This window comes from Scyliorhinus torazame, chromosome 12 (genome assembly GCF_047496885.1).
Source record: "Scyliorhinus torazame isolate Kashiwa2021f chromosome 12, sScyTor2.1, whole genome shotgun sequence".
NCBI lineage: Eukaryota > Metazoa > Chordata > Chondrichthyes > Carcharhiniformes > Scyliorhinidae > Scyliorhinus > Scyliorhinus torazame.
Window position 1 is genome coordinate 212,051,519 of NC_092718.1, and position 21,278 is coordinate 212,072,796.

Sequence of the window (21,278 nt, forward strand, 5' to 3'; positions counted from 1 at the left end):
CGTTAGCAGGAGGCGGTACTGGGACAGCGTGCTGACGTTAGCAGGAGGCGGTACTGGGACAGCGTGATGACGTTAGCAGGAGGCGGTACTGGGACAGCGTGCTGACGTTAGCAGGAGGCGGTGCTGGCACAGCGTGCTGACGTTAGCAGGAGGCGGTACTGGGACAGCACGCTGACGTTAGCAGGAGGCGGGACTGGGACAGCGTGCTGACGTTAGCAGGAGGCGGTACTGGGACAGCATGCTGACGTTAGCAGGAGGCGGTGCTGAGACAGCGTGCTGACGTTAGCAGGATGCGGTGCTGGGACAGCGTGCTGACATTAGCAGGAGGCGGTACTGGGACAGCGTGCTGACGTTAGCAGGAGACGGTACTGGGACAGCGTGATGACGTTAGCAGGAGGCGGTACTGGGACAGCGTGCTGACGTTAGCAGGAGGCGGTACTGGGACAACGTGCTGACGATAGCAGGAGGCGGTACTGGGACAGCGTGCTGACGTTAGCAGGAGGCGGTACTGGGACAGCGTGCTGATGTTAGCAGGAGGCGGTGCTGGGACAGCGTGCTGACGTTAGCAGGAGGCGGTACTGGGACAGCGTTCTGACGATAGCAGGAGGCGGTACTGGGACAGCGTGCTGATGTTAGCAGGAGGCGGCACTGAGACAGCGTGCTGACGTTAGCAGGAGGCGGTACTGGGACAGCGCGCTGACGTCAGCAGGAGGCGGCACTGAGACAGCGTCCTGACGTTAGCAGGAGGCGGTACTGGGACAGCGTGCTGACATTAGCAAGAGGCGGTACTGAGACAGCGTGCTGATGTTAGCAGGAGGCGGTACTGGGACAGCGTGCTGATGTTAGCAGGAGGCGGTACTGGGACAGCATGCTGACGTCAGCAGGAGGCGGTGCTGAGACAGCGTGCTGACGTTAGCAGGATGCGGTGCTGGGACAGCGTGCTGACATTAGCAGGAGGCGGTACTGGGACAGCGTGCTGACGTTAGCAGGAGACGGTGCTGGGACAGCGTGCTGATGTTAGCAGGATGCGGTACTGGGACAGCGTGCTGACGTTAGCAGGAGGCGGTACTGGGACAGCGTGATGACGTTAGCAGGAGGCGGTGCTGGGACAGCGTGCTGACGTTAGCAGGAGGCGGTACTGGGACAGCACTCTGACGTTAGCAGGGGGCGGTACTGGGACAGCGTGCTGACGATAGCAGGAGGCGGTGCTGGGACAGCGTGCTGACATTAGCAGGAGGCGGTACAGGGACAGCGTGCTGACGTTAGCAGGATGCGGTACTGGGACAGCGTGCTGACGTTATCAGGATGCGGTACTGGGACAGCGTGCTGACGTTAGCAGGAGGCGGTACTGGGACAGCGTGCTGACGTTAGCAGGCGGCGGTACTGGGACAGCGTGCTGACGTTAGCAGGATGCGGTACTGAGACAGCGTGATGACGTTAGCAGGAGGCGGTACTGGGACAGCGTGCTGACGTTAGCAGAAGGCGGTACTGGGACAGCGTGATGACGTTAGCAGGAGGCGGTGCTGGAACAGCGTGCTGACGTTAGCAGGAGGCGGTACTGGGACAGCACGCTGACGTTAGCAGGGGGCGGTACTGGGACAGCGTGCTGACGTTAGCAGGATGCGGTACTGGGACAGCGTGCTGATGTTAGCAGGATGCGGTACTGGGACAGCGTGCTGACGTTAGCAGGATGCGGTACTGAGACAGCGTGCTGATGTTAGCAGGATGCGGTACTGGGACAGCGTGCTGACGATAGCAGGATGCGGTACTGGGACAGCGTGCTGATGTTAGAAGGAGGCGGTACTGGGACAGCGTGCTGACGTTAACAGGAGGCGGTACTGGGACAGCGTGCTGACATTAGCAGGAGGCGGTACTGGGACAGCGTGCTGATGTTAGCAGGAGGCGGCACTGGGACAGCGTGCTGACGTTAGCAGGAGGCGGTGCTGGGACAGCGTGATGACGTTAGCAGTAGGGGGTACTGGGACAGCGTGCTGATGTTAGCAGGAGGCGGTACTGGGACAGCGTGCTGACGTTAGCAGGAGGCGGTGCTGGGACAGCGTGCTGACGTTAGCAGGAGGCGGTGCTGGGACAGCGTGATGACGTTAGCAGGAGGCGGTACTGGGACAGTGTGCTGATGTTAGGCAGAGGCGGTACTGGGACAGCGTGCTGACGTTAGCAGGAGGCGGTACTGGGACAGCGTGCTGACGTTAGCGGGAGGCGGTACTGGGACAGCGTGCTGACGTTAGCAGGAGGCGGTACTGGGACAGCGTGCTGACGTTAGCAGGAGGCGGTACTGGGACAGCGTGCTGACGTTAGCAGGAGGCGGTACTGTGACAGCGTGCTGACGATAGCAGGAGGCGGTGCTGGGACAGCGTGCTGATGTTAGCAGGAGGCGGTACTGGGACAGCGTGCTGATGTTAGCAGGAGGCGGTGCTGGGACAGCGTGCTGATGTTAGCAGGAGGCGGTACTGGGACAGCGTGCTGACGTTAGTAGGAGGCGGTACTGGGACAGCGTGCTGACGTTAGCAGGATGCGGTACTGGGACAGCGTGCTGATGTTAGCAGGAGGCGGTACTGGGACAGCGTGCTGACGATAGCACGAGGCGGTGCTGGGACAGCGTGCTGACGTTAGCAGGAGGCGGTACTGGGACAGCGTGCTGACGTTAGCAGGAGGCGGTACTGGGACAGCGTGCTGACGACAGCAGGAGGCGGTGCTGGGACAGCGTGCTGACGATAGCAGGAGGCGGTGCTGGGACAGCGTGCTGACGTTAGCAGGAGGCGGTACTGGGACAGCGAGATGACGTTAGCAGGAGGCGGTACTGGGACAGCGTGCTGACGTTAGTAGGAGGCGGTACTGGGACAGCGTGCTGATGTTAGCAGGAGGCGGTACTGGGACAGCGTGCTGACGATAGCAGGAGGCGGTGCTGGGACAGCGTGCTGATGTTAGCAGGAGGCGGTACTGGGACAGCGTGATGACGTTAGCAGGAGGCGGTGCTGGGACAGCGTGCTGACGTTAGCAGGAGGCGGTACTGGGACAGCGTGCTGACGTTAGCAGGAGGCGGTACTGGAACAGCGTGCTGACGTTAGCAGGAGGCGGTACTGGGACAACGTGCTGACGATAGCAGGAGGCGGTGCTGGGACAGCGTCCTGATGTTAGCAGGAGGCGGTACTGGAACAGCATGCTGATGTTAGCAGGAGGCGGCACTGGGACAGCGTGCTGACGTTAGCAGGAGGCGGTATTGGGACAGCGTGCTGACGTTAGCAGGAGGCGGTACTGGGACAGCGTGCTGATGTTAGCAGGAGGCGGCACTGGGACAGCGTGCTGACATTAGCAGGAGGCGGTATTGGGACAGCGTGCTGACGTCAGCAGGAGGCGGTACTGGGACAGCGTGCTGATGTTAGCAGGAGGCGGTACTGGGACAGCGTGCTGATGTTAGCAGGAGGCGGTACTGGGACAGCATGCTGACGTCAGCAGGAGGCGGTACTGGGACAGCGTGCTGACGTTAGCAGGAGGCGGTGCTGGGACAGCGTGCTGACGTCAGCAGGAGGCGGTGCTGAGACAGCATGCTGACATTAGCAGGAGGCGGTACTGGGACAGCGTGATGACGTTAGCAGGAGGCGGTGCTGGGACAGCGTGCTGACGTTAGCAGGAGGCGGTACTGGGACAGCACGCTGACGTTAGCAGGAGGCGGTGCTGGGACAGCGTGCTGATGTTAGCAGGATGCGGTACTGGGACAGCGTGCTGACGTTAGCAGGAGGCGGTACTGGGACAGCGTGATGACGTTAGCAGGAGGCGGTACTGGGACAGCGTGCTGACGTCAGCAGGAGGCGGTGCTGAGACAGCGTGCTGACATTAGCAGGAGGCGGTACTGGGACAGCCTGATGACGTTAGCAGGAGGCGGTCCTGGGACAGCGTGCTGACGTTAGCAGGAGGCGGTGCTGGGACAGCGTGCTGACGTTAGCAGGAGGCAGTACTGGGACAGCGTGCTGATGTTAGCAGGATGCGGTACTGGGACAGCGTGATGACGTTAGCAGGAGGCGGTACTGGGACAGCGTGCTGACGTTAGTAGGAAGCGGTACTGGGACAGCGTGCTGATGTTAGCAGGAGGCGGTACTGGGACAGCGTGCTGACGATAGCAGCAGGCGGTGCTGGGACAGCGTGCTGATGTTAACAGGAGGCGGTACTGGGACAGCGTGATGACGTTAGCAGGAGGCGGTGCTGGGACAGCGTGCTGACGTTAGCAGGAGGCGGTACTGGGACAGCGTGCTGACGTTAGCAGGAGGCGGTGCTGGGACAGCGTCCTGATGTTAGCAGGAGGCGGTACTGGGACAGCATGCTGACGTTAGCAGGAGGCGGCACTGGGACAGCGTGCTGACGTTAGCAGGAGGCGGTATTGGGACAGCGTGCTGACGTTAGCAGGAGGCGGTACTGGGACAGCGTGCTGATGTTAGCAGGAGGCGGCACTGGGACAGCGTGCTGACGTTAGCAGGAGGCGGTATTGGGACAGCGTGCTGACGTCAGCAGGAGGCGGTACTGGGACAGCGTGCTGACATTAGCAGGAGGCGGTACTGGGACAGCGTGCTGACGTCAGCAGGAGGCGGTGCTGAGACAGCGTGCTGACATTAGCAGGAGGCGGTACTGGGACAGCGTGATGACGTTAGCAGGAGGCGGTGCTGGGACAGCGTGCTGACGTTAGCAGGAGGCGGTACTGGGACAGCACGCTGACGTTAGCAGGAGGCGGTGCTGGGACAGCGTGCTGATGTTAGCAGGATGCGGTACTGGGACAGCGTGCTGACGTTAGCAGGAGGCGGTACTGGGACAGCGTGATGACATTAGCAGGAGGCGGTACTGGGACAGCGTGCTGACGTCAGCAGGAGGCGGTGCTGAGACAGCGTGCTGACATTAGCAGGAGGCGGTGCTGGGACAGCGTGATGACGTTAGCAGGAGGCGGTGCTGGGACAGCGTGCTGACGTTAGCAGGAGGCGGTGCTGGGACAGCGTGCTGACGTTAGCAGGAGGCAGTACTGGGACAGCGTGCTGATGTTAGCAGGATGCGGTACTGGGACAGCGTGCTGACGTTAGCAGGAGGCGGTACTGGGACAGCGTGCTGACGTTAGCAGGAGGCGGTGCTGGGACAGCACGCTGACGTTAGCAGGAGGCGGTACTGGGACAGCGTGCTGATGTTAGCAGGAGGCGGTACTGGGACAGCGTGCTGATGTTAGCAGGAGGCGGTACTGGGACAGCGTGCTGACGTCAGCAGGAGGCGGTGCTGAGACAGCGTGCTGACATTAGCAGGAGGCGGTACTGGGACAGCGTGATGACGTTAGCAGGAGACGGTGCTGGGACAGCGTGCTGATGTTAGCAGGATGCGGTACTGGGACAGCGTGCTGACGTTAGCAGGAGGCGGTACTGGGACAGCGTGATGACGTTAGCAGGAGGCGGTGCTGGGAGAGCGTGCTGACGTTAGCAAGAGGCGGTACTGGGACAGCACGCTGACGTTAGCAGGGGGCGGTACTGGGACAGCGTGCTGACGATAGCAGGAGGCGGTGCTGGGACAGCGTGCTGACGTTAGCACGAGGCGGTACTGGGACAGCGTGCTGACGTTAGCAGGAGGCGGTACTGGGACAGCGTGCTGGCGTTAGCAGGAGGCGGTACTGGGACAGCGTGCTGACGTTAGCAGGAGGCGGTACTGGGACAGCGTGCTGACGTTAGCAGGAGGCGGTACTGGGACAGCGTACTGACGTTAGCAGGATGCGGTACTGGGACAGCGTGCTGACGTTAGCAGGATGCGGTACTGGGACAGCGTGCTGACGTTAGCAGGAGGCGGTACTGGGACAGCGTGCTGACGTTAGCAGGAGGCGGTACTGGGACAGCGTGCTGACGTTAGCAGGAGGCGGTACTGGGACAGCGTGCTGACGTTAGCAGGATGCGGTACTGGGACAGCGTGCTGACGTTAGCAGGAGGCGGTACTGGGACAGCGTGCTGATGTTAGCAGGATGCGGTACTGGGACAGCGTGCTGACGTTAGCAGGAGGCGGTACTGGGACAGCGTGCTGACGTTAGCAGGAGGCGGTACTGGGACAGCGTGCTGACATTAGCAGGAGGCGGTACTGGGACAGCGTGCTGATGTTAGCAGGAGGCGGCACTGGGACAGCGTGCTGACGTTAGCAGGAGGAGGTGCTGGGACAGCGTGATGACGTTAGCAGGAGGGGGGTACTGGGACAGCGTGCTGATGTTAACAGGAGGCGGTACTGGGACAGCGTGCTGACGTTAGCAGGAGGCGGTGCTGGGACAGCGTGCTGATGTTAGCAGGAGGCGGTACTGGGACAGCGTGCTGACGTTAGCAGGAGGCGGTGCTGGGACAGCGTGCTGACGTTAGCAGGAGGCGGTACTGGGACAGCGTGCTGACGTTAGCAGGAGGCGGTGCTGGGACAGCGTGCTGACGTTAGCGGGAGGCGGTACTGGGACAGCGTGCTGACGTTAGCAGGAGGCGGTACTGGGACAGCGTGCTGACGTTAGCAGGAGGCGGTACTGGGACAGCGTGCTGACGTTAGCAGGAGGCGGTACTGGGACAGCGTGCTGATGTTAGCAGGAGGCGGTACTGGGACAGCGTGCTGATGTTAGCAGGAGGCGGTGCTGGGACAGCGTGCTGACGTTAGCAGGAGGCGGTGCTGGGACAGCGTGCTGATGTTAGCAGGAGGCGGTACTGGGACAGCGTGATGACGTTAGCAGGAGGCAGTGCTGGGACAGCGTGCTGACGTTAGCAGGAGGCGGTGCTGGCACAGCGTGCTGACGTTAGCAGGAGGCGGTACTGGGACAGCGTGATGACGTTAGCAGGAGGCGGTACTGGGACAGCACGCTGACGTTAGCAGGAGGCGGTACTGGGACAGCGTGATGACGTTAGCAGGAGGCGGTACTGGGACAGCGTGCTGACGTTAGCAGGAGGCGGTACTGGGACAGCACGCTGACGTTAGCAGGAGGCGGTACTGGGACAGCGTGCTGACGATAGCAGGAGGCGGTACTGGGACAGCGTGCTGACGTTAGCAGGAGGCGGTACTGGGACAGCATGCTGACGTTAGCAGGAGGCGGTACTGGGACAGCATGCTGACGTTAGCAGGAGGCGGCACTGAGACAGCGTGCTGACGTTGGCAGGAGGCGGTACTGGGACAACGTGCTGACGTTAGCAGGAGGCGGTACTGGGACAGCGTGCTGACGTTAGCAGGATGCGGTACTGGGACAGCGTACTGACGTTAGCAGGAGGCGGTACTGGGACAGCGTGCTGACGTTAGCAGGAGGCGGTACTGGGACAGCGTGCTGACGTTAGCAGGAGGCGGTACTGGGACAGCGTGCTGACGTTAGCAGGAGGCGGTACTGGGACAGCGTGCTGACGTTAGCAGGAGGCGGTACTGGGACAGCGTGCTGACGTTAGCAGGATGCGGTACTGGGACAGCGTGCTGACGTTAGCAGGAGGCGGTACTGGGACAGCGTGCTGACGTTAGCAGGAGGCGGTACTGGGACAGTGTGCTGACGTTAGCAGGAGGCGGTACTGGGACAGCGTGCTGACGATAGCAGGAGGCGGCACTGAGACAGCGTGCTGACGTCAGCAGGAGGCGGCACTGGGACAGCGTGCTGACGTTAGCAGGAGGCGGTACTGGGACAGCGCGCTGACGTCAGCAGGAGGCGGCACTGAGACAGCGTACTGACGTTAGCATGAGGCGGTACTGGGACAGCGTGCTGACGTTAGCAGGATGCGGTGCTGGGACAGCGTGCTGACGTTAGCAGGAGGCAGTACTGGGACAGCGTGCTGATGTTAGCAGGATGCGGTACTGGGACAGCGTGATGACGTTAGCAGGAGGCGGTACTGGGACAGCGTGCTGACGTTAGTAGGAAGCGGTACTGGGACAGCGTGCTGATGTTAGCAGGAGGCGGTACTGGGACAGCGTGCTGACGATAGCAGCAGGCGGTGCTGGGACAGCGTGCTGATGTTAACAGGAGGCGGTACTGGGACAGCGTGATGACGTTAGCAGGAGGCGGTGCTGGGACAGCGTGCTGACGTTAGCAGGAGGCGGTACTGGGACAGCGTGCTGACGTTAGCAGGAGGCGGTGCTGGGACAGCGTCCTGATGTTAGCAGGAGGCGGTACTGGGACAGCATGCTGACGTTAGCAGGAGGCGGCACTGGGACAGCGTGCTGACGTTAGCAGGAGGCGGTATTGGGACAGCGTGCTGACGTTAGCAGGAGGCGGTACTGGGACAGCGTGCTGATGTTAGCAGGAGGCGGCACTGGGACAGCGTGCTGACGTTAGCAGGAGGCGGTATTGGGACAGCGTGCTGACGTCAGCAGGAGGCGGTACTGGGACAGCGTGCTGACATTAGCAGGAGGCGGTACTGGGACAGCGTGCTGACGTCAGCAGGAGGCGGTGCTGAGACAGCGTGCTGACATTAGCAGGAGGCGGTACTGGGACAGCGTGATGACGTTAGCAGGAGGCGGTGCTGGGACAGCGTGCTGACGTCAGCAGGAGGCGGTACTGGGACAGCACGCTGACGTTAGCAGGAGGCGGTGCTGGGACAGCGTGCTGACATTAGCAGGAGGCGGTACTGGGACAGCGTGCTGACGTCAGCAGGAGGCGGTGCTGAGACAGCGTGCTGACATTAGCAGGAGGCGGTACTGGGACAGCGTGATGACGTTAGCAGGAGGCGGTGCTGGGACAGCGTGCTGACGTTAGCAGGAGGCGGTGCTGGGACAGCGTGATGACGTTAGCAGGAGGCGGTGCTGGGACAGCGTGCTGACGTTAGCAGGAGGCGGTGCTGGGACAGCGTGCTGACGTTAGCAGGAGGCAGTACTGGGACAGCGTGCTGATGTTAGCAGGATGCGGTACTGGGACAGCGTGCTGACGTTAGCAGGAGGCGGTACTGGGACAGCGTGCTGACGTTAGCAGGAGGCGGTGCTGGGACAGCACGCTGACGTTAGCAGGAGGCGGTTCTGGGACAGCGTGCTGATGTTAGCAGGAGGCGGTACTGGGACAGCGTGCTGATGTTAGCAGGAGGCGGTACTGGGACAGCGTGCTGACGTCAGCAGGAGGCGGTGCTGAGACAGCGTGCTGACATTAGCAGGAGGCGGTACTGGGACAGCGTGATGACGTTAGCAGGAGACGGTGCTGGGACAGCGTGCTGATGTTAGCAGGATGCGGTACTGGGACAGCGTGCTGACGTTAGCAGGAGGCGGTACTGGGACAGCGTGATGACGTTAGCAGGAGGCGGTGCTGGGACAGCGTGCTGACGTTAGCAAGAGGCGGTACTGGGACAGCACGCTGACGTTAGCAGGGGGCGGTACTGGGACAGCGTGCTGACGATAGCAGGAGGCGGTGCTGGGACAGCGTGCTGACGTTAGCACGAGGCGGTACTGGGACAGCGTGCTGACGTTAGCAGGAGGCGGTACTGGGACAGCGTGCTGGCGTTAGCAGGAGGCGGTACTGGGACAGCGTGCTGACGTTAGCAGGAGGCGGTACTGGGACAGCGTGCTGACGTTAGCAGGAGGCGGTACTGGGACAGCGTGCTGACGTTAGCAGGATGCGGTACTGGGACAGCGTGCTGACGTTAGCAGGATGCGGTACTGGGACAGCGTGCTGACGTTAGCAGGAGGCGGTACTGGGACAGCGTGCTGACGTTAGCAGGAGGCGGTACTGGGACAGCGTGCTGACGTTAGCAGGAGGCGGTACTGGGACAGCGTGCTGACGTTAGCAGGATGCGGTACTGGGACAGCGTGCTGACGTTAGCAGGAGGCGGTACTGGGACAGCGTGCTGATGTTAGCAGGATGCGGTACTGGGACAGCGTGCTGACGTTAGCAGGAGGCGGTACTGGGACAGCGTGCTGACGTTAGCAGGAGGCGGTACTGGGACAGCGTGCTGACATTAGCAGGAGGCGGTACTGGGACAGCGTGCTGATGTTAGCAGGAGGCGGCACTGGGACAGCGTGCTGACGTTAGCAGGAGGAGGTGCTGGGACAGCGTGATGACGTTAGCAGGAGGGGGGTACTGGGACAGCGTGCTGATGTTAACAGGAGGCGGTACTGGGACAGCGTGCTGACGTTAGCAGGAGGCGGTGCTGGGACAGCGTGCTGATGTTAGCAGGAGGCGGTACTGGGACAGCGTGCTGACGTTAGCAGGAGGCGGTGCTGGGACAGCGTGCTGACGTTAGCAGGAGGCGGTACTGGGACAGCGTGCTGACGTTAGCAGGAGGCGGTGCTGGGACAGCGTGCTGACGTTAGCGGGAGGCGGTACTGGGACAGCGTGCTGACGTTAGCAGGAGGCGGTACTGGGACAGCGTGCTGACGTTAGCAGGAGGCGGTACTGGGACAGCGTGCTGACGTTAGCAGGAGGCGGTACTGGGACAGCGTGCTGATGTTAGCAGGAGGCGGTACTGGGACAGCGTGCTGATGTTAGCAGGAGGCGGTGCTGGGACAGCGTGCTGACGTTAGCAGGAGGCGGTGCTGGGACAGCGTGCTGATGTTAGCAGGAGGCGGTACTGGGACAGCGTGATGACGTTAGCAGGAGGCAGTGCTGGGACAGCGTGCTGACGTTAGCAGGAGGCGGTGCTGGCACAGCGTGCTGACGTTAGCAGGAGGCGGTACTGGGACAGCGTGATGACGTTAGCAGGAGGCGGTACTGGGACAGCACGCTGACGTTAGCAGGAGGCGGTACTGGGACAGCGTGATGACGTTAGCAGGAGGCGGTACTGGGACAGCGTGCTGACGTTAGCAGGAGGCGGTACTGGGACAGCACGCTGACGTTAGCAGGAGGCGGTACTGGGACAGCGTGCTGACGATAGCAGGAGGCGGTACTGGGACAGCGTGCTGACGTTAGCAGGAGGCGGTACTGGGACAGCATGCTGACGTTAGCAGGAGGCGGTACTGGGACAGCATGCTGACGTTAGCAGGAGGCGGCACTGAGACAGCGTGCTGACGTTGGCAGGAGGCGGTACTGGGACAACGTGCTGACGTTAGCAGGAGGCGGTACTGGGACAGCGTGCTGACGTTAGCAGGATGCGGTACTGGGACAGCGTACTGACGTTAGCAGGAGGCGGTACTGGGACAGCGTGCTGACGTTAGCAGGAGGCGGTACTGGGACAGCGTGCTGACGTTAGCAGGAGGCGGTACTGGGACAGCGTGCTGACGTTAGCAGGAGGCGGTACTGGGACAGCGTGCTGACGTTAGCAGGAGGCGGTACTGGGACAGCGTGCTGACGTTAGCAGGATGCGGTACTGGGACAGCGTGCTGACGTTAGCAGGAGGCGGTACTGGGACAGCGTGCTGACGTTAGCAGGAGGCGGTACTGGGACAGCGTGCTGACGTTAGCAGGAGGCGGTACTGGGACAGCGTGCTGACGATAGCAGGAGGCGGCACTGAGACAGCGTGCTGACGTCAGCAGGAGGCGGCACTGGGACAGCGTGCTGACGTTAGCAGGAGGCGGTACTGGGACAGCGCGCTGACGTCAGCAGGAGGCGGCACTGAGACAGCGTACTGACGTTAGCATGAGGCGGTACTGGGACAGCGTGCTGACGTTAGCAGGATGCGGTACTGGGACAGCGTGCTGACGTTAGCAGGAATCGGTACTGGGACAGCGTGCTGACGTTAGCAGGAGGCGGTACTGGGACAGCGTGCTGATGTTAGCAGGATGCGGTACTGGGACAGCGTGCTGACGTTAGCAGGAGGCGGTACTGGGACAGCGTCCTGACGTTAGCAGGAGGCGGTACTGGGACAGCGTGCTGACATTAGCAGGAGGCGGTACTGGGACAGCGTGCTGATGTTAGCAGGAGGCGGCACTGGGACAGCGTGCTGACGTTAGCAGGAGGAGGTGCTGGGACAGCGTGATGACGTTAGCAGGAGGGGGGTACTGGGACAGCGTGCTGATGTTAGCAGGAGGCGGTACTGGGACAGCGTGCTGACGTTAGCAGGAGGCGGTGCTGGGACAGCGTGCTGACGTTAGCAGGAGGCGGTGCTGGGACAGCGTGATGACGTTAGCACGAGGCGGTACTGGGACAGCGTGCTGACGTTAGCAGGAGGCGGTACTGGGACAGCGTGCTGACGTTAGCAGGAGGCGGTGCTGGGACAGCGTGCTGACGTTAGCAGGAGGCGGTACTGGGACAGCGTGCTGACGTTAGCAGGAGGCGGTGCTGGGACAGCGTGCTGACGTTAGCAGGAGGCGGTGCTGGGACAGCGTGATGACGTTAGCAGGAGGCGGGACTGGGACAGCGTGCTGATGTTAGCAGGAGGCGGTACTGGGACAGCGTGCTGACGTTAGCAGGAGGCGGTGCTGGGACAGCGTGCTGACGTTAGCAGGAGGCGGTACTGGGACAGCGTGCTGACGTTAGCAGGAGGCGGTGCTGGGACAGCGTGCTGACGTTAGCGGGAGGCGGTACTGGGACAGCGTGCTGACGTTAGCAGGAGGCGGTACTGGGACAGCGTGCTGACGTTAGCAGGAGGCGGTACTGGGACAGCGTGCTGACGTTAGCAGGAGGCGGTACTGGGACAGCGTGATGACGTTAGCAGGAGGCAGTGCTGGGACAGCGTGCTGACGTTAGCAGGAGGCGGTGCTGGCACAGCGTGCTGACGTTAGCAGGAGGCGGTACTGGGACAGCGTGATGACGTTAGCAGGAGGCGGTACTGGGACAGCACGCTGACGTTAGCAGGAGGCGGAACTGGGACAGCGTGATGACGTTAGCAGGAGGCGGTACTGGGACAGCGTGCTGACGTTAGCAGGAGGCGGTACTGGGACAACGTGCTGACGATAGCAGGAGGCGGTACTGGGACAGCGTGCTGACGTTAGCAGGAGGCGGTGCTGGGACAGCGTGCTGACGTTAGCAGGAGGCGGTACTGGGACAGCATGCTGACGTTAGCAGGAGGCGGCACTGAGACAGCGTGCTGACGTTGGCAGGAGGCGGTACTGGGACAACGTGCTGACGTTAGCAGGAGGCGGTACTGGGACAGCGTGCTGACGTTAGCAGGATGCGGTACTGGGACAGCGTGCTGACGTTAGCAGGAGGCGGTACTGGGACAGCGTGCTGACGTTAGCAGGAGGCGGTACTGGGACAGCGTGCTGACGTTAGCAGGAGGCGGTACTGGGACAGCGTGCTGACGTTAGCAGGAGGCGGTACTGGGACAGCGTGCTGACGTTAGCAGGATGCGGTACTGGGACAGCGTGCTGACATTAGCAGGAGGCGGTACTGAGACACCGTGCTGATGTTAGCAGGAGGCGGTACTGGGACAGCGTGCTGATGTTAGCAGGAGGCGGTACTGGGACAGCATGCTGACGTCAGCAGGAGGCGGTGCTGAGACAGTGTGCTGACATTAGCAGGAGGCGGTACTGGGACAGCGTGATGACGTTAGCAGGAGACGGTGCTGGGACAGCGTGCTGACGTTAGCAGGATGCGGTACTGGGACAGCGTGCTGACGTTAGCAGGAGGCGGTACTGGGACAGCGTGATGACGTTAGCAGGAGGCGGTGCTGGGACAGCGTGCTGACGTTAGCAGGAGGCGGTGCTGGGATAGCGTGCTGATGTTACCAGGATGCGGTACTGGGACAGCGTGCTGACGTTAGCAGGAGGCGGTACTGGGACAGCGTGATGACGTTAGCAGGAGGCGGTGCTGGGACAGCACGCTGACGTTAGCAGGAGGCGGTACTGGGACAGCGTGCTGACGATAGCAGGAGGCGGCACTGGGACAGCGTGCTGACGTTAGCAGGAGGCGGTACTGGGACAGCGTGATGACGTTAGCAGGAGGCGGTACTGGGACAGCACGATGACGTTAGCAGGAGGCGGTGCTGGGACAGCACGCTGACGTTCGCAGGAGGCGGTACTGGGACAGCGTGCTGACGTTAGCAGGAGGCGGTACTGGGACAGCGTGCTGACGTTAGCAGGAGGCGGTACTGGGACAGCGTGATGACGTTAGCAGGAGGCGGTACTGGGACAGCACGCTGACGTTAGCAGGAGGCGGTACTGGGACAGCACGCTGACGTTAGCAGGAGGCGGTACTGGGACAGCGTGCTGACGTTAGCAGGAGGCGGGACTGGGACAGCGTGCTGACGTTAGCAGGACGCGGTACTGGGACAGCGTGATGACGTTAGCAGGAGGCGGTACTGGGACCGCGTGCTGACGTTAGCAGGAGGCGGTACTGGGACAGCGTGATGACGTTAGCAGGAGGCGGTACTGGGACAGCACGCTGACGTTAGCAGGAGGCGGTACTGGGACAGCGTGCTGACGTTAGCAGGAGGCGGTACTGGGACAGCACGCTGACGTGAGCAGGAGGCGGTACTGGGACAGCGTGATGACGTTAGCAGGAGGCGGTACTGGGACAACGTGCTGACGATAGCAGGAGGCGGTACTGGGACAGCATGCTGACGTTAGCAGGAGGCGGTACTGGGACAGCGTGCTGACGTTAGCAGGAGGCGGTACTGGGACAGCGTGCTGACGTTAGCAGGATGCGGTACTGGGACAGCATGCTGACGTTAGCAGGAGGCGGTACTGGGACAGCGTGCTAACGTTAGCAGTTGGCGGTGCTGGGACAGCGTGATGACGTTAGCAGGAGGCGGTACTGGGACAGCGTGCTGACGTTAGCAGGAGGCGGTACTGGGACAACGTGCTGACGATAGCAGGAGGCGGTACTGGGACAGCGTGCTGATGTTAGCAGGAGGCGGTACTGGGACAGCATGCTGACGTTAGCAGGAGGCAGTACTGGGACAGCGTGCTGACGTTCGCAGGATGCGGTACTGGGACAGCGTGCTGACGTTAGCAGGAGGCGGTACTGGGACAGCACGCTGATGTTAGCAGGAGGCGGCACTGAGACAGCGTGCTGACGTTAGCAGGAGGCGGTACTGGGACAGCGTGCTGACATTAGCAGGAGGCGGTACTGAGACAGCGTGCTAATGTTAGCAGGAGTCGGTACTGGGACAGCGTGCTGATGTTAGCAGGAGGCGGTACTGGGACAGCACGCTGACGTCAGCAGGAGGCGGTGCTGAGACAGCGTGCTGACATTAGCAGGAGGCGGTACTGGGACAGCGTGATGACGTTAGCAGGAGACGGTGCTGGGACAGCGTGCTGATGTTAGCAGGATGCGGTACTGGGACAGCGTGCTGACGTTAGCAGGAGGAGGTACTGGGACAGCGTGATGACGTTAGCAGGAGGCGGTGCTGGGACAGCGTGCTGACGATAGCAGGAGGCGGTACTGGGACAGCACGCTGACGTTAGCAGGGGGCGGTACTGGGACAGTGTGCTGACGTTAGCAGGAGGCGGTACTGGGACAGCGTGCTGACGTTAGCAGGAGGCGGTACTGGGACAGCGTGCTGACGTTAGCAGGAGGCGGTGCTGGGACAGCGTGCTGACGTTAGCAGGAGGCGGTACTGGGACAGCGTGCTGACGTTAGCAGGAGGCGGTACTGGGACAGCGTGCTGACGTTAGCAGGATGCGGTACTGGGACAGCATGCTGACGTTCGCAGGAGGCGGTACTGGGACAGCATGCTGACGTCAGCAGGAGGCGGTGCTGAGACAGCGTGCTGACATTAGCAGGAGGCGGTACTGGGACAGCGTGATGACGTTAGCAGGAGACGGTGCTGGGACAGCGTGCTGACGTTAGCAGGATGCGGTACTGGGACAGCGTGCTGACGTTAGCAGGAGGCGGTACTGGGACAGCGTGCTGACGTTAGCAGGAGGCGGTACTGGGACAGCGTGCTGACGTCAGCAGGAGGCGGTACTGGGACAGCGTGCTGACGTTAGCAGGAGGCGGTACTGGGACAGCGTGCTGACGTTAGCAGGAGGCGGTACTGGGACAGCGTGCTGACGTTAGCAGGATGCGGTACTGGGACAGCGTGCTGACGTTAGCAGGAGGCGGTACTGGGACAGCGTGCTGACGTTAGCAGGAGGCGGTACTGGGACAGCGTGCTGACGTTAGCAGGAGGCGGTACTGGGACAGCGTGCTGACGATAGCAGGAGGCAGCACTGAGACAGCGTGCTGACGTCAGCAGGAGGCGGTGCTGAGACAGCGTGCTGACATTAGCAGGAGGCGGTACTGGGACAGCGTGATGACGTTAGCAGGAGACGGTGCTGGGACAGCGTGATGACGTTAGCAGGAGGCGGTGCTGGGACAGCGTGCTGACGTTAGCAGGAGGCGGTGCTGGGACAGCGTGCTGATGTTACCAGGATGCGGTACTGGGACAGCGTGCTGACGTTAGCAGGAGGCGGTACTGGGACAGCGTGATGACGTTAGCAGGAGGCGGTGCTGGGACAGCACGCTGACGTTAGCAGGAGGCGGTACTGGGACAGCGTGCTGACGATAGCAGGAGGCGGCACTGGGACAGCGTGCTGACGTTAGCAGGAGGCGGTACTGGGACAGCGTGCTGACGTTAGCAGGAGGCGGTACTGGGACAGCGTGATGACGTTAGCAGGAGGCGGTACTGGGACAGCACGCTGACGTTAGCAGGAGGCGGTACTGGGACAGCACGCTGACGTTAGCAGGAGGCGGTACTGGGACAGCGTGATGACGTTAGCAGGAGGCGGTATTGGGACAGCGTGCTGACGTTAGCAGGAGGCGGGACTGGGACAGCGTGCTGACGTTAGCAGGACGCGGTACTGGGACAGCGTGATGACGTTAGCAGGAGGCGGTACTGGGACAGCGTGCTGACGTTAGCAGGAGGCGGTACTGGGACAGCACGCTGACGTTAGCAGGGGGCGGTACTGGGACAGTGTGCTGACGTTAGCAGGAGGCGGTACTGGGACAGCGTGCTGACGTTAGCAGGAGGCGGTACTGGGACAGCGTGCTGACGTTAGCAGGAGGCGGTGCTGGGACAGCGTTCTGACGTTAGCAGGAGGTGGTGCTGGGACAGCGTGCTGACGTTAGCAGGAGGCGGTACTGGGACAGCGTGCTGACGTTAGCAGGATGCGGTACTGGGACAGCGTGCTGACGTTAGCAGGAGGCGGTACTGGGACAGCGTGCTGACGTTAGCAGGAGGCGGTACTGGGACAGCGTGCTGACATTAGCAGGAGGCGGTATTGGGACAGCGTGCTGACGTCAGCAGGAGGCGGTACTGTGACAGCGTGCTGATGTTAGCAGGAGGCGGTACTGGGACAGCGTGCTGATGTTAGCAGGAGGCGGTACTGGGACAGCATGATGACGTCAGCAGGAGGCGGTACTGGGACAGCGTGCTGACGTTAGCAGGAGGCGGTACTGGGACAGCATGCTGACGTCAGCAGGAGGCGGTACTGGGACAGCATGATGACGTCAGCAGGAGGCGGTACTGGGACAGCATGATGACGTTAGCAGGAGGCGGTGCTGGGACAGCGTGCTGACGTTAGCAGGATGCGGTACTGGGACAGCATGCTGACGTCAGCAGGAGGCGGTGCTGGGACAGCGTGCTGACGTTAGCAGGAGGCGGTACTGGGACAGCGTGCTGACGTCAGCAGGAGGAGGTACTGGGACAGCGTGATGACGTTAGCAGGAGGCGGTGCTGGGACAGCACGCTGACGTTAGCAGGGGGCGGTACTGGGACAGTGTGCTGACGTTAGCAGGAGGCGGTACTGGGACAGCGTGCTGACGTTAGCAGGAGGCGGTACTGGGACAGCGTGCTGATGTTAGCAGGAGGCGGTACTGGGACAGCGTGCTGACGTTAGCAGGAGGCGGTACTGGGACAGCGTGCTGACGTTAGCAGGAGGCGGCACTGGGACAGCGTGCTGACGTTAGCAGGAGGCGGTGCTGGGACAGCGTGCTGACGTTAGCAGGATGCGGTACTGGGACTGCATGCTGACGTTAGCAGGAGGCGGTACTGGGACAGCGTGCTGACGTTAGCAGTTGGCGGTGCTGGGACAGCGTGATGACGTTAGCAGGAGGCGGTACTGGGACAGCGTGCTGACGTTAGCAGGAGGCGGTACTGGGACAACGTGCTGACGATAGCAGGAGGCGGTACTGGGACAGCGTGCTGATGTTAGCAGGAGGCGGTACTGGGACAGCATGCTGACGTTAGCAGGAGGCAGTACTGGGACAGCGTGCTGACGTTCGCAGGATGCGGTACTGGGACAGCGTGCTGACGTTAGCAGGAGGCGGTACTGGGACAGCATGCTGACGTTAGCAGGAGGCGGTACTGGGACAGCGTGCTGACGTTAGCAGGAGGCGGTACTGGGACAGCGTGCTGACGATAGCAGGAGGCGGTACTGGGACAGCGTGCTGATGTTAGCAGGAGGCGGCACTGAGACAGCGTGCTGACGTTAGCAGGAGGCGGTACTGGGACAGCGTGCTGACATTAGCAGGAGGCGGTACTGAGACAGCGTGCTGATGTTAGCAGGAGTCGGTACTGGGACAGCGTGCTGATGTTAGCAGGAGGCGGTACTGGGACAGCATGCTGACGTCAGCAGGAGGCGGTGCTGAGACAGCGTGCTGACATTAGCAGGAGGCGGTACTGGGACAGCGTGATGACGTTAGCAGGAGACGGTGCTGGGACAGCGTGCTGATGTTAGCAGGATGCGGTACTGGGACAGCGTGCTGACGTTAGCAGGAGGAGGTACTGGGACAGCGTGATGACGTTAGCAGGAGGCGGTGCTGGGACAGCGTGCTGACGATAGCAGGAGGCGGTACTGGGACAGCACGCTGACGTTAGCAGGGGGCGGTACTGGGACAGTGTGCTGACGTTAGCAGGAGGCGGTACTGGGACAGCGTGCTGACGTTAGCAGGAGGCGGTACTGGGACAGCGTGCTGACGTTAGCAGGAGGCGGTGCTGGGACAGCGTGCTGACGTTAGCAGGAGGCGGTACTGGGACAGCGTGCTGACGTTAGCAGGAGGCGGTACTGGGACAGCGTGCTGACGTTAGCAGGATGCGGTACTGGGATAGCATGCTGATGTTAGCAGGAGGCGGTACTGGGACAGCGTGCTGACATTAGCAGGAGGCGGTATTGGGACAGCGTGCTGACGTCAGCAGGAGGCGGTACTGGGACAGCGTGCTGATGTTAGCAGGAGGCGGTACTGGGACAGCATGATGACGTCAGCAGGAGGCGGTACTGGGACAGCGTGCTGACGTTAGCAGGAGGCGGTGCTGGGACAGCATGCTGACGTCAGCAGGAGGCGGTGCTGGGACAGCGTGCTGACGTTAGCAGGAGGCGGTACTGGGACAGCGTGATTACGTTAGCAGGAGGCGGTGCTGGGACAGCACGCTGGCGTTAGCAGGAGGCGGTACTGGGACAGCGTGCTGACGATAGCAGGAGGCGGCTCTGGGACAGCGTGCTGACGTTAGCAGGAGGCGGTACTGGGACAGCGTGCTGACGTTAGCAGGAGGCGGTACTGGGACAGCGTGATGACGTTAGCAGGAGGCGGTACTGGGACAGCACGCTGACGTTAGCAGGAGGCGGTACTGGGACAGCGTGATGACGTTAGCAGGAGGCGGTACTGGGACAGCGTGCTGACGTTAGCAGGAGGCGGTACTGGGACAGCGTGCTGACGTTAGCAGGAGGCGGTACTGGGACAGCGTGATGACGTTAGCAGGAGGCGGTACTGGAACAGCGTGCTGACGTTAGCAGGATGCGGTACTGGGACAGCGTGCTGACGTTAGCAGGAGGCGGTACTGGGACAGCGTGCTGACGTTAGCAGGAGGCGGTACTGGGACAGCGTGCTGACGTTAGCAGGAGGCGGTACTGGGACAGCGTGCTGACGATAGCAGGAGGCAGCACTGAGACAGCGTGCTGACGTCAGCAGGAGGCGGCACTGAGACAGCGTGCTGACGTTAGCAGGAGGCGGTACTGGGACAGCGCGCTGACGTCAGCAGGAGGCGGCACTGAGACAGCGTACTGACGTTAGCATGAGGCGGTACTGGGACAGCGTGCTGACATTAGCAGGAGGCGGTACTGAGACAGCGTGCTGATGTTAGCAGGAGGCGGTACTGGGACAGCGTGCTGATGTTAGCAGGAGGCGGTACTCGGACAGCATGCTGACGTCAGCAGGAGGCGGTGCTGAGACAGCGTGCTGACATTAGCAGGAGGCGGTACTGGGACAGCGTGATGACGTTAGCAGGAGACGGTGCTGGGACAGCGTGATGACGTTAGCAGGAGGCGGTGCTGGGACAGCGTGCTGACGTTAGCAGGAGGCGGTGCTGGGACAGCGTGCTGATGTTACCAGGCTGCGGTACTGGGACAGCGTGCTGACGTTAGCAGGAGGCGGTACTGGGACAGCGTGATGACGTTAGCAGGAGGCGGTGCTGGGACAGCACGCTGACGTTAGCAGGAGGCGGTACTGGGACAGCGTGCTGACGATAGCAGGAGGCGGCACTGGGACAGCGTGCTGACGTTAGCAGGAGGCGGTACTGGGACAGCGTGCTGACGTTAGCAGGAGGCGGTACTGGGACAGCGTGATGACGTTAGCAGGAGGCGGTACTGGGACAGCACGCTGACGTTAGCAGGAGGCGGTACTGGGACAGCACGCTGACGTTAGCAGGAGGCGGTACTGGGACAGCGTGATGACGTTAGCAGGAGGCGGTATTGGGACAGCGTGCTGACGTTAGCAGGAGGCGGGACTGGGACAGCGTGCTGACGTTAGCAGGACGCGGTACTGGGACAGCGTGATGACGTTAGCAGGAGGCGGTAGTGGGACAGCGTGCTGACGTTAGCAGGAGGCGGTACTGGGACAGCGTGATGACGTTAGCAGGAGGCGGTACTGGGACAGCACGCTGACGTTAGCAGGAGGCGGTACTGGGACAGCGTGCTGACGTTAGCAGGAGGCGGTACTGGGACAGCACGCTGACGTTAGCAGGAGGCGGTACTGGGACAGCGTGCTGACGTTAGCAGGAGGCGGTACTGGGACAGCACGCTGACGTTAGCAGGAGGCGGTACTGGGACAGCGTGATGACGTTAGCAGGAGGCGGTACTGGGACAGCGTGCTGACGTTAGCAGGAGGCGGTACTGGGACAACGTGCTGACGATAGCAGGAGGCGGTACTGGGACAGCATGCTGACGTTAGCAGGAGGCGGTACTGGGACAGCGTGCTGACGTTAGCAGGAGGCGGTACTGGGACAGCGTGCTGACGTTAGCAGGATGCGGTACTGGGACAGCATGCTGACGTTAGCAGGAGGCGGTACTGGGACAGCGTGCTGACGTTAGCAGGAGGCGGTACTGGGACAGCGTGCTGACGTTAGCAGTTGGCGGTGCTGGGACAGCGTGATGACGTTAGCAGGAGGCGGTACTGGGACAGCGTGCTGATGTTAGCAGGAGGCGGTACTGGGACAGCGTGCTGATGTTAGCAGGAGGCGGCACTGAGACAGCGT

General features: G+C 61.9%; 1 protein-coding gene across 1 annotated transcript in view; it reads left to right on the forward strand.

Moving 5' to 3' along the window:
• The window catches only part of dph1 (diphthamide biosynthesis 1), a 1,014,294-nt gene that overhangs the window by 69,457 nt on the left and 923,559 nt on the right, over window positions 1-21,278 (forward strand). The window lies entirely within an intron of this gene.